This window comes from Culex pipiens, chromosome 3 (genome assembly GCF_016801865.2).
Source record: "Culex pipiens pallens isolate TS chromosome 3, TS_CPP_V2, whole genome shotgun sequence".
In the NCBI taxonomy this organism is placed as follows: Eukaryota; Metazoa; Arthropoda; class Insecta; order Diptera; family Culicidae; genus Culex; species Culex pipiens.
This window is the reverse complement of record NC_068939.1, coordinates 106055123-106069472: the sequence shown is the minus strand read 5'-3', so window position 1 is coordinate 106069472 and position 14350 is coordinate 106055123. Positions and strand designations below refer to the sequence as shown.

Below are 14350 nucleotides of genomic sequence, written 5' to 3'. Positions count from 1 at the left end.
GATGTGTATGCGATTTTACCTTCGGATCTTATGAAGTAATTTTTGTTGCGCTCTAATATTTTAGCTGTAGTGATTATGTTTTATGATAACCTTTGATGACTAAATATTTTAGCATCAGGACAGAATAAACTCGGACACATGTTTTTCGATTTACAACATTCTACAGAGTTATTTCTTCCGAGAGTTATATGGATGACTCTGTAGGAATAAGTTGTCTCTATACATTTACTGTGCGTTTAGCTTAGTACTTGTACAGAGCCAAATTAGAAGGCTAAAAGACTTGATCACACACACGTTCTTCCTCAAATGGCCCTTCGCTGACTTAGTTTTCAGTCCTTTATATCTTTTTCTATGACTCTTAGTCGACCTATCCACCTCAAATTTTGTCATCTTTCTTCTAAAATGTGTGTCAGTTTTCACCGAAAAAGTCCGATTAAAATTAAATTAGCTTCATTTCTCGGTGACCAAAACAATATGGGAATAAAAGAGTTATTTCTTATGTTATTTTGTCCATTTTGACTATATTTTGTTCATTACACTCAGCATTCAACATATTTGCTGGTGTTTTTTTTTGTAATGTGTAAAATTAAAGGCCAGTAATAACATCCAAACAAATTGTATTAAATTTTTTTTTTCAGACAGAAGGAATATATTTTCTAAAAACGAGATTTGCGGAAAAATATCATAATAATTTAAAAGGAAATTGGAATATACAACCGACAACAGTATCACTAAAAACGCGTCAAAAAAACATAGACACAAACAACAACTTTTTTTTCTCAGCACCATCAGAACCATCAGTCACAGTCGAGCGTGTAGTTACTTGGCACGAGACAAAACAATGCTCACCTTTTAATGGTACGGACGCGCACTTCCGTTGATGCAACCGTTCGTCGTCGTTGAAGAACATCGCGCGCGCCATCAGCCAGTGAACGAAGTGAATCATGAATGAATTTTCCGAGCGGAGAGCGCATTTCCGAGGAAAACAAGCTGATTTTGTTTACGTTTTCGGAGGTGGATTCGGAGGTGGGCTTGCAGAATCCACCTTTGCCGAATTGATCGTCGTCGGCGAGCCCTCTCTCTTTTAGTGGTTTGGTTATGCGTTATGCTCTGCTGAGTCGATCCAAATGTGAACGACCAAATTCGCCTGGCCCAAACACCCACCCGCCGGCGTCGTCGTAGACTGCCCAAGCTCGTGGCACAACCGTAAACGAGTCTCGCAGTATGATTCCGTTCCACATGCTTGCCTTCGCAACTCCTCTCGCAGTGGGTTCTCTCTCTCTCTCTCAGTGAGTTGTGTTGTGCTTTATGCTTTGCCCCTTTCCGTACCGAGGGAGAACATTATGGGCTATTGTTGAACTGAATCGCTCTCCAAGTTCGTATACCAACATTCTTCCACATCGTGTGATGCATTGACAATTTTCCCTGCCTTTGCCGTCGTTCGATGTTGCAGACGCGTTTCAGTTGACTTCTCACGGTCGATGTGCGTGGACGTTGGAACGTTGTCTCCAGCTAAAAACGTGGCATGGTGACATACCGCGCGTAGAGTGTTACAAGTGTGTTTCACAACATAACTCAGTGTGACTCGAAGTGATGAGATGCACGAGAGCGAGAGGAATCGTGCGCGTCCTGTGAGAAGATTTCCATGAGAGAGTAGAGGAGTCGTGCCGGATCTTCGTTAGCCGTTGCCGTTGCAGGCTGGTCGAGGCAGGTCCTTGCGATTGCATTACGTTCAGAACATCTCTGACGCTGATAAATGATAAGTGGAAAATGAGTGAAGCTGTCGTGACCCGCCAGCGTTGATATTTTATGTGCGGAATTTTGTGGATACACCACTCGAAAAGTGGATGCCTTCCTGGTAAGACACCAAGGAGAAGAAAAATTAATATGTTTAGCTGACAAAAAAAAATAATACACAAAAGCCGTTGTGAAGTGTTGCTCACGTGGCGGTACATGAGAGTAACGGAAACGGAAAATTGCTACTTGTGGCAAAGTGATGTGAGAATTTCAACGTAAATCTAAAAAAAAAGGATCTGTGCACTTGAAAGGGCCAACCAGACCCCGAAGAATAACGAGTGAAGTGCAAGCAATTTGGCGCTCGGTAATTATGAATTGGAAAAAGATAAAAAAGCTGAGCCTTTTCCGAGCGATAATTAGTGAGCATTAAAAATTGTGCAAAACGAGTGTTTGAGTGGGGAAATCAAAAGCGAGCAAAACGACACCTACAAGCAAGGAAAAAAGGAAAAAACCACCCGACGGCGGAAAGTGTAACTGAACGCGCAAAAAAAAGAAAGAAAAGAAGAACACGTGAACCAGTTGGATTTACCAAAAAGGAGCAGCATCGAATAAATCACTCGCAATGACAACGATTGTGAAAGGATAAAAGAACAAAAGTTAGTATAACTGGTGGCTATAAAACGCGAAGATTGGGATTCGTTGGAGGGAAATGATCGTAATTAACGATAATAATTGCTGTGAGTTAAAGCTATTTGCAGTGAACGGACTTGGAAATTTAAACAGAATTGAATAGTTTAAATTTAGTATTGTTGTACGTAACAAACAATAATAGAAACAAATTTCTCAAACAAATGAACACATTTCGACCATCGATCATTGCACGGTAGTGTAGATTGCAGAAACAAGTAGATTTTATTTTCAAAAATTGTGCTTTATTTTTGACATTTTATGTCTTTGAGTACTAGGGTGGTTCACATTTTGGTAATGTTTTATCACAAAACCTCTTTGTATGATTTTCAATGTCTTTGAATTAAAATTTTAGAGAAATTAAAAAAAAAATCTGAAATGGACATACACGAAAAAGTAAGAAAAAATAATCTATTTTTAGCCTGAACTAACTATCAAATTACTTTAACATGAAAATGAAGAATTTTTTAATTCAAAAATGTTTAAAGGTTATCTACATCAGGGTGGCTTGATGTGCATAAGAGCCATTTTCTGGCTATAATCAGGCCTCAAACAACCCCCTAAAATGCTCAAAACTGGTCTAAAAAGTAAAATTCATGTATTAGATCAGCTTTGTGAAAGCTTTGTTATTGCCAGAAACAAGACCTTACTTTTTTCAAAAAAGTTTTAAAATATTCACGTAATTTCAACACTATTGAGTAACTCTCTACGAAATCGGCCGATTTCAACCATTTTTATTTTTTATATTTTTTTATTTGGTTCAAACTTTGTGGAGGCCTTCCCTATGACCAAATAAGCTTTTTTTGCGTCATTGGTTCACCCATACAAGTCTCCATACAATTTTGGCTGCTGTCCATACAAAAATGGTATGTTAATGTTCAAACAGCAGTAACTTTTGAGTGAATTTTCTGATCAATTTGGTGTCTTTGGCAAAGTTTTAGGTATTGTTGAGTACTATTAAGAAAAAGTAGGTACACGAAAAAAAATAGCAGATTTTTTTTTCAAGGGCCAAACATTGAATATTACGCCCATTTAAAATATTTATTTCGAAAAGATCGAAAAATTTCACGCTTTTTTCATGTTTTAACATTAAAAATCGGACCATTAGTTGCTGAGATATCGACATTAGAAAATGGTGGGTTGTTTTGGTGAGAAACCAGCAGCCAGCAGCCATATGGTTGAACCAATGACACAAAATAGCTTCTTTGGTGATAGGGAAGGCCCCACAAAGTTTGAGCCAAATCAAAAAATACAAATAAAACCCATTTCCGGTTTTGGTAGAGAATTGCTCTATTGGGCCATTTGTGTCTTACCGGTCCAAAAAATCTTAACTGTAATTTTTAGTGCAACTAGCGTAAAACAATCGAAAGTGCATTCCTCTATGTTCATGATCATTTTTAACATTTTCAGTTAATTCAAAAATACAGGTTGTGTTCCGCCAAAACAATATATTTTGTTTTAAAACTTTTTTAAAAAATAATGTTTGCAAACCGACTCTGTTAAAAAAATATTTTTTTGTTGCTCTTAAATGAGGTATTGGGAATATTGGGATCGTTTTCAACTCCATATTTTCAAAAACCATGAAAAAACCTCGTTGACAACCAAACTTCATTAATTTGTACTAAAATGATAGCTAAGGATGTTCCTTTTTCGAAATCGACCAGGAAGCTTCAAAGAGTCAATTTTCAGACCCCTATTTTAGTTGGATTTGGTTCCATGCATCTGGGACATCGACAATTTATTTTTAAGTGTTTTTTACGTGTGGCATTGAAGCCATTAAACTGCCAGAAAGGGTAACATTTGGACGAAGAGAACTTTTACGAAGTTTAGGTTTGTAAAGTTTAGCATAAAATTAATTCTGGAAAAATCACGACTAATTGGACGAATGCTGGCCATACAAAATATAAAGGAATGGGATTTTACGGGTCCAAAATTCCAATTATTGCGTAAAATGTCGATTTTTGATCATATTTTGACATTACGTAAAATAATCATTAGTCAATGACTTTTGCCCTTTTTTCAATATTTGGCTTTAAAATTGTTTGAAGTTACAGACAATGTATCGTTTTTTGACCCATAATCACCTCCACTGACGGGATGGAATGGTGACAGATTATGTGTAAATAAGTGTAATTTTACACCAGGAACTGGTTCTGAAGAATTTCACATTTTTACACATTATTTTTAGTAAAATTACTCAAAAAAGAGGTAATATTCAACCAACCAAGTTTTTAACTGTCAACCAAAATTGCACTTTATTTTATAAAACTCATTGTTTCACGCATTCGGACACATAGTTTAGATTAGGAATCTTGATATAGAAACCGCCAAAGTTTTGCAGCTTGATATGGTTTCCATGCAATTTCTTAAATGGCCTCAATTAAACTATACCCGCTAAGCCATAACAGAAGCAGCTGAGCTTCTTCTAGGAATAGGGTAAACGTAGTTGCTACAAAGTATTATCGCCAAATTTCTAAGAATTCTAAAGCGATTTGTTTGCTTTGAATCGATATGACTTACGACCAGTACGTGGAATTAATAAATTATTTATCACGTTGCAGACTGCAAGGCACCCATCAGCTATTGCAATGCTGAATTGTCTCCCCCCCAGTCTGTGATGATAATAGCATTGTGAGTTCAGCTTTATTGCGTTTTAGTGGATTACCGTAATGGATGCTAGCTCTTTTTGCAGCTTTCGATTATAAACATATTGTGTGGTAGAGTAGTTAATAAGCCAAGCAAAACAGCTGTGGTGTAATCAATTATGTAAGCGGGGGAAAATTCAATCAAACACTGCTGTCAGCTATATAGATTGAAAGTGACAGATAGCGACGACGTGGAACCGTGTCACGTTATATCTAACCAAGAAGACAACCAGTCAGTCATCAGGGCGAAACTTTCCGAGGTGGTGGTTATAAGGATGAATGACGCTGCCAGAATTATTGTCATTTGGGAAAGTCTGGCCTGGGTTCGGGTCTGATGTCCTACGCTTTTTTGCTCCAACTTGGCAAATCTTCGACTATTCTGAGAGTTGTCCAGCGCGCTTGAGTGTAGTATGGGCAGGAATAAAAGGCAAGTTTTCTCATTAAGGCAAAGTTTTGGCGCTTTCGGAGCAAACTTTGCCAGACTATATCGGAAATCGGGAATGAGCGCGTAACGCGTTTCCATCCGAGAAAGAGAATAAAAATGGAATTAAATTAACCTACCACGTGTTTGAGGGATGCTACACCGACTGGGGTGGCATGTGCTGAGGAAAAGCTTTCCGTCGACTTGATGTAGCGGAAGACCCCGGCTGTCATGAAAAGAATCTGGGAGCTTGTGGGAGGACCGAAACTGCTAAAGAGGCTTATGCGAGTCAGGAAACACGATTCAAGCTGCGCGTCTTGTCTCGAATGAATACATGCTAAGAGGGGCAAGAAAATACATAAAACAGCACTTTGGTTTAGTCCTGGAGGATTTCCCGTATATGTTGTTCAGGACTTGCAACGTTGAGGAAATTTAATTTTCTGCAAATCATTCATAATCCCTGTCGGCTTGTTTTCGGGTCCTGTCAAGGTCGTTTATTCAAAGTGTGCTAATTTTTCTCGCGTCACTATCTTTCGGGTTTCGGAGGCAAAATTTCGTCACCCAACTTTGACCGTTGGAGCACTCAATTGCCGTAATCCGGTGCTCCAAGCGACTAGGTCATTAATCAAAATAAGCCACCGGGTAATCTTCTATCCTTCCATCCTTCCTTCCAGATTCGGTTAAAGAGCCAGGATCGGTGGAAAATTTTCGAGATTTTTGCGAGTTGGTTTGAGCTACAAGAAGTTATATTAGCTCTGGTCTACGATGTTCCCCACCAACTCGAATCAAATTTGAATTTGTGTAAAAAACGTTCAATCATTCGAAATTGAATTTCAACTTTGAGAGTACAATTCAAATTTCGTTGCGTGTCGGATAACCAGGCCAGCTGGGTGAATAACCGCGTTCGGTGAAAGAAGCTTCCTCGGGCTAGAAAACATTCACTCAATCATCCATTTTTCGCTGGTGGCGGGGAAAACATTTGCTCAGCTTTATTTCGGTTGTTTTCTGGCAGAGCCTGGTGGATTTTCGCGACGCTTTCCACCGTTTTCGTGTTGTGATTTCCCAACCGCGTTCTTCCTTTCTACCTTTAGCCTTTTTGGCTAACGGCAAAAGTGGGAAAATTAGTTTATGCTTATCATGCCATCAGGTGACAGGTTCAATTGTGTTGTTAAATACATTCTCGTTAAATTATTCGTGCCACGTCAGGCACCGCCGAGTGGGTGCCGAAGAAAGAGCTACTTGCAGCAGTCTCGCCTGCGCGTTGAAGCTCTTGCAAACATGTTTGTTTTCCAAAATTGGGGGATTCACTGCATAGCTGACGCGGTACGTACTAGGTTTGAGCAGAGTGTTTTGCCTTACTCACTAAGGAAAGGGTGTAAAATCACTTAAAAAATAAATAAAAAACTGCTTGATTGTCGTCAAGGTATGAAGATTTGGGCTCCCTGAACATGCTCTAACTGACAGATAGCATTTTACTGAATTTCCTGTCAATAAATTAAATCAAAACTAACTTAATCCACCTATGTGGTTGATGCCTTCCTCATTTTTAATATAAGTGGTTTGCCAGCTATTTTTTTTTAGATCCAGAAAAATAAGTACACAAATATAACTTAAGTGGTCATAACTCGAGACAGGGTTGCCAGATCTTCAATGTTGTGGACTCGTTGGAAAGGTCTCTCGATTACCTAACCAACGATTGGTCGGATGATGGATCCGGACATCGTTTACATACATTTAATTGAGATCCGTCTTCAAAAATGTATATGAATATCACTTAAATGATCATAACTCGAGACAGGGTTGCCAGATCTTCAATGTTGTGGACTCGTTGGAAAAGTCTCTCGATTACCTAACCAACGATGAATTGGATGATGGATCCGGACATCGTTTACATACATTTAAGTGAGATCCGGCTTCAAAAAAGTACATAAATATCACTTAAGTGGTCATAACTCGAGACAGGGTTGCCAGATCTTCAATGTTGTGGACTCGTTGGAAAGTTCTCTTGATTACCTAACCAACGATGGGTCGGATGATGGATCCGGACATCGTTTACATGCATATAAATGAGATCCGGATATATGTGAAAACACATTTTTATACATAACTTTTGAACTAGTTATCGAAACTTCAAACAATTCAATAGCGATGTATGGGACCATGAACCAATTCAAATGCAACCGGTTTGATCAAAATCGGTTCAGCCAGTGCTGAGAAAACTCAGTGAGAATTTTGGTCACATACATACATACACACACACATACACACACACATACACACACACATACATTTGTTCAGTTTTCGATTCTGAGTCGATATGTATACATGAAGGTGGGTTTTGAGCTTTTAATAAAAAGTTCATGTTTAGAGCAGGATTATAGCCTTACCTCAGTGAGGAAGACAAAAATGTTGGTTTAAATGCATAAACGGCATAAACACATTCCAGCGAAATTTTTCACTTTTTTCGAAATATGTCTCGTATGATATCAAAATCATTCCAAAACATTAATATTATTACAGATTCTGTTTAGAAATTGAATTTTCTAACACGCCAAACTAATTTTAAGTCGAACTTTGTAATTGCCTTTTTGATTACTCCGTGACGTTGCAACGGAATGCGAAATAGTAAAATTTCGACCGTTTTTGGTTTTATACAAATTATTCACTCATGGTCAGTGATGGAATAATCATCATCAAAAGAAAATCATTGGACGTTCATCAAGAGAAAAAAATCCTAGGGGAGCATGGCTCTCCTCTCTCGCGCAAGAAAGATCGGTAAATAGAATCTAAAATAATCATCATCTTGATTATTCGGCGGAACATCTTTTTCATCACTACACTTGCAGTGAGACGTCACACATCGAAAAATGTCCTGTCACATTTTGTAGATGGGCAATGTGTGTAAATAAAGTGAAATAAATATTATTAAGTGGTGCTGACAAGGAAATTCACAAAAATCATCAGCAGATTGATTTTTTTGGGGAAGTTCGGGAGCGATTTTCTTTTGCGTGATTTGCCTCCTCTCTCTTTCGTGGGTGAAGAAAGTTCGCTGGAGAAAATGATTTTTTTGCGATTATTCCATCCCTGCTCATGGTTTACTTATTTTAAACATTTGTTAACAATGACTGTGATTGATTATTGTACCAATAAGAAACCAAATAAATATTTAAAATGGTCGATCTTTCAGCGCTGAATTGTTGATACTTCGTGTTTTGGTCGTGACTGGCAAGGGAAGAATGTCACTTTTAAGCATAAATTAGAAAATTGTTCCATTTATGTGAAAATTATTTTCTCAACTAACATGAAAGAAGTTTATAAATATATGGTAACATTTCAGTAGAACGTAACGTTGCTTAAAAACAAAAAATCTGGCTTTTTGTTAGAATATCTTATTAAAAAAAACATTAAAAAATATCTGCGCTAACATAATATTGGATTTTTTTCAAATCCATCCCGATCCGAATCGGTCATGAAATCATGATATAAAACGCGTCAACATTATTTCCGCTGTGTACGTTTATGGTGAAAATGCGAGAAAAGGCAGTGGGGGAAAACACTGAAACCTCTCATCCCTATTTCCTGCCATTTTCATCCATTTCCTTTCAGCATTTATATGATTTAATGTTTTCGTCCCACGCTTCCTCTTGCCATGCTGGGAGGTTTATTTTTTCATTCGGCTTGCGGAACTAATGTGGATTGTGTGTATGTTGGTTGATATGAATCACACTGGAAGTTATGTTTGTTATTTATTTGGCCAGTTTAAATCAATCGATGTAACGATGTGATTCGATTTATGTTTTACTGTATCTTACTAGTAGCAAAAATGTCTTCAGTAGTTTAGGTAAACAAGATTAAATTCACCACATTAGAAATATACAATTCTATTGAATCAAGTGATTTAATTTGTTTTTGAATCCTCGAGAGGATTTTTCTTTGTTTGTTTTATCTGGATCGCATGTTACTCGAGAGCCTCTTCAAGCAATTTGCAAGATTGGTGAGGCGATGCGATGAAAAGGGTCTCGAAACAACACGAACATCATATACATTTATTTGCTTAGGACGAATGTATCTCCTTATCGTTCAGATTGGGAATCCTTTTTTCCTGGCAGTGTTTCTCAAGTGTTTTTGTTGTCAAACAGAGAGTTTTGCGTGTTAAGTTTAAGTATTTTTTTGTTCTCAACAAGTAGCTCGCTAAACGTAACTAATCTGAAAACTATTTTCAAAAAGCGGTTTGATTTTAATATAATTTCTATTTGGGGAACCCTGCCACTCTGGCCTGCTAGTAATGTGGTTCAAGTTATTTTTCACTCGAGCTGATAGACGTTTTCTAAAAAAAACCCCATTACTGCGATGGAAAAGGGATCCAAAAGGACTCAGTTGTTAAATAGCTCTCCATATCCTGAAAGGCAAACCTCCTCTTCGTATGTTGATTGATCACAGAGGAGATTATGGTGTGGAATGATTTTTGTTTTACAAATCAGAAAACCGACAGTGTATATCTGTGAATGCTATCTTTTTCAGTCAATTTCAATTCTGATGGGAAGAAGGGCTTCGTTTCATTTGTTTATTTAATCAAACTGTTTTGAAAACATTCAGTCAATTTTGATAAAAAAAAAGTTATACGTGGTACAATTCGAATTTTATCGATTATCTTCATCATCATTCCGAAGAGCTATACAGTATGTTTTTGAAGTCTCGTTTGCCATAATGTACGTGTTCTTATACGATACAATCAATATTCAGCGAACGTACTTTTGGCTTTCCAGATAATGGGTACGACATCCTCCCTCCAAGATACATCAGCTTCGCGTACTTTCCATTTTTTTCCTTTTCCAACATCCATGCTTTGCACGTTGTCGTTGTTCTTGTCGGCTCCAGCTTAAGAAAACATAATCAGAGAATTTATTAAAATTAAATTTAGGATATCGACTCCCAGACGGGAGACAACGGGGCAAATGATGGGGATGGCGACAAGGTCTCCTTAAGTAGCTCTTACAAAGTGGATATGCTTATGGGAAACCTGATCCAAAACATATTTCCCGCCCTACTGGTCCTCATGGCTTTGATCATGGTGGGTCTTTTCTTTTCATTTCGGCTCTGTAGTGAAATAACGAGAGGAATCGGAACAATGACCGCCGTGAAGAACCGTGGATGATGCTTGAGCTAATCGAAACAATGGACGATATCGCAAGATGTTCTGTATTGAGTGTGGTTAGTAGAAAGATCCTAGACAAATAGTCAAACGAATGTCAGTCAACTTTTAAGAGATTTTCAACAGAAAATCTCAAGCTTTGAGTTCTGATAGCTAAGTAGATGTCTTTGAACACTTTGCTCTCAGGATATATTGAGCAATTTCGTGAATATGAATGTAATTCTTTTAAGGACATTCAATGTTTGAAGGATCTGATAAATGTCTGATGAAATTGCGTTTTGGTAATAACGAACGGAACGGAATAATTATTGATTTCATAACCGAAGAGAAAAGAACACAAACCTAAATCAACAATCGCTTCAATAATGCTCTGATGGAAATCATATTATCGTCATCACCGGGACGGCAAATAAATCATCAATAACGGCTGTTTGTTTCCGTTTTCACTGAAGCAATAAGCGAAGGCTCATACGCATTTGTGACGGGCAAAGCCATCTGAAATGGACAGGATGTTGTGAAAAGCTTCCATCACCACCGCGCGCACTCCGAAACGCCGTTTCTGCACGTTTTTTTGGACGCCGTCGGTTGTGGCAACCTGCAGACCTGCCCCGGTACAACATTTTCTTTTCGCAGCAGCTCCGCCGGGTTCCAATCACGTGGTCTTACTTAAATCATCAAGCGAAACTCGATGCGAACTGAAAGTTAAAAATAACAAGCCACGTACCACCGGGTTTTCCCTGAACGAGAAAAGTGCGGAGTACGATATGATGATGGACTTTCGATGAAGGCCTTGGAAGAAGCAGCATTTGGATCCCATCCCGTCCCGGATACCCACGGAATCGGATGGCTCTAGGAAGAGTCCCTGCTCGGAACAGGGTTGGGGAAATTGATTTTTCCGTTTTGTTTGCCTCTATCATCGCGAATTATTTCGAAAGGAACATTTCTTGATGTAGTAGGTGCTGTACCGTCTGTGGCAAGACAAGAGAGTAAGGAGCCTTGGAGAAGCTCGTTTTGTCGAAGGGGATCGCACTCGAGTCAGCTTCCACAGCTCGAAAGCCTGACTTGCATTGATACTTTGACGAAGATTTATTCCGGTGTCGAGTGAGTAAACTTGTAATTTGCTTTCTGTGTTTGATTTTCCAGAATGTCGTGTCTAGTTACGAATTGAATGGAGGTAAAGCAATCTGCTGGATTAAACGGTACAGTGAATAGATAATATGAAATTCGCAGATATACCATGCCATAGAACAAACAACAGCGATGAGCCTGTCAATGTTACGGAAATAAATTAGTTGAGCGAAGAGTAGAACAAACAACCTGAAGGATTGAACTTTGTGCTTCATTTGAGAGTTTCTGTCTACTGCAAGTAAGAATCTTGGATTTCACTTTGCGGGGTTCAGATCAATAGAGCTCTGATTTGATCAAAATTTTGCATGGAAGTGCCTCGTCCAAAATAATTAAACCCGTATTGTTTTTTATTTGGTTATTTTTTTGAGTTCGATTGATAATTCTGTCCCAGAGATCCCGGGACGGACGCAATAACGTCATGATTCGAAATCCGGACACTTAGTACCATATTATTTTTGTTATAGCTGGCAAAAAATCATGTAATAAGTTGGAAATGAAGAAATTTCATCAGGATTTAGTATAAACAGTCAGTTTTAAGAGAATGCATGCAAAATATGTCTTTTCTAACAATTTTTCATCAGAATTTAAAAATAAAAATGACTTGTTGTGCTTCGAATCCCGGACACTGTTAAAACTGATTCGAAATCCGGACACTTTTGCTTCGAATTCCGGACACTCGATTTTGCTTATGAATCGCACAAATTTGGACTTAAATGTTAGTAGATGGCATTCTTCAGGTCTCAAATATGCTGTTAACATCAAAACAATCGATAGTTTATATAAAAAATGGCTAGAATTTAACAAAATCAAAAACATAAATTTCTGCTTTGCCTTCCCGGTGCTTCGGACGCCTATGAAATATTTCCGTTGAAATGTTTCGCATTTTTGGTAAACTTATACTTTTATTTTATTTAATTGTTTTGGCATTATTTACAGCGTTCAAACAAACTTTAAATGAAAGTTGATGTTAGAATTCATCAAATAACACAGTTTTGACATTCATAATGCGAACTTGTATCCAAATAATTGATAAAACAAGTTGAAGTGTCCGGGTTTCGAAGCGTCCGGGAATTCGAATCATGACGTTAACTACACCAAAGCGCGAAAGGAAGAAAGAAAGAACACTTCAACCAGACAACCAGAAAAACACAGCTTTTGTGAAAATTTGATAACCCAGTCCCAAATAAGTATCCGCTTTAGCGAAGGGACTTTACAAAATTATGGATAGGCCGTTACACATTTTTCGAAGTTCAAAAACAAGATTTTTTTACATTCTTCGTATTTATTTAACTCCACAGATGAATACTTAACTTCTATTTCACGTTTCGGTTTTTGTGCTGATTTTTTTCGTGAATGTATTTTGTCTTTAAATTTGGATTTATTGAAAAACACTAATGCAGGTTGTAGTTTAAATTTATTTTACAACGCATTTTTTTTCGTTTTTAACCATGACTTGAAATGCCAATTTTATAAGTTTTCCACCCCCAGCTTCGATTAAGTTCAAGGTTGATGAGGGACATTAACAGGACAGCTATTTGCTGGATCTTTTATTTACTAATGGTAAATACTGAAAGACTCTTTTAGCTTCTTTTAACTTTCAATCAACAACTGATTAAATTAAATTATCAAAAAGCAGAGCTTGCCTTGGAGCTGCTTTAGGGACAAAAATAATGAGGCTCTACATTAAGCTTAAATTTGTACACATCAAATAAAAACAGCACCCGGAGACAAATCATTCTCCGTTTTGCTGAGCACTCTGCTGACAAATAGATATATATTTCTCTGAGGTGAAATTAATCTAATTAGGTGCGTCATTTATTTGCTCTGTCAAGCGGGTCCACCATGGCGGAATTTGGCAGAATTAGAAATTTCTTTACTTTTGCCATTAAAGTGGATGAGCGGCCGTTTGTTGAAATGAAATATTTTTTTTTGTCGCGACTGATAACAAGTGAATTCCTTCAGCAGTTTTTTCTTCTTCAGAAAAAACAACCTTCAAGAGTTTCAAATAACTGACGATATCAAATGATGTGAAAAAGTTCTCAAAACTAAAGTGACATTTTTACTGCAAGAACTGATCGGCAAAATACCCTGGGACCAGATTTCGGCACAAAATGTTTCCCCTTCGATGGCCTAGTTTCCTTTGGTGCTGCATCACCACCGTGGGCCGGTGTCCGGTCCAAAATGGCTTGGCAAATAGTCGTTCCGAGTGCGACGTGAGGAGTCAAAATTTTCCATTTTTATCTGCATCCTTATCCATTTTCCCAGAGAGCCTTTACGCTTTAGGGGCTTTTCTGACTGCGCAAACCGCACACATCTTGGCCGGGAAAATATTGTATATAGAAACCATAAAGATAACTTTCCAGCCTGGACCAACAATGGGGCACCCCCTTTTAAGGAACGGAACATTTTCCACATAAGAATCGTTTGAATCGGAGAATAAGCACCCTGAAAGAAAGTGGTCTATAGGTCAGAAACTGCCACGTTGTCGTGTGAGGTTAGAGTTCTTCAAGATTTAAAGGAACAAACGTTGTCTTGTTGGAATGGATTTGAAGTTCCGATTTTGTGTAACTCAATTTTGAT

At 37.9% G+C, this 14350-nt stretch overlaps 1 protein-coding gene across 2 annotated transcripts in view; it reads left to right on the top strand.

Annotated features, from left to right (window-relative positions):
- Positions 1-1478: 1478 nt before the first annotated feature.
- Positions 1479-14350, top strand: part of LOC120421927 (hemicentin-2) — a 180077-nt gene continuing 167205 nt past the window's right edge. For both annotated transcript variants that reach the window (XM_039585239.2, XM_039585230.2), the window contains exon 1: positions 1479-2393. The gene's annotated coding sequence lies outside the window, so the exon portion shown is untranslated. The remainder of the gene's footprint in view (positions 2394-14350) is intronic.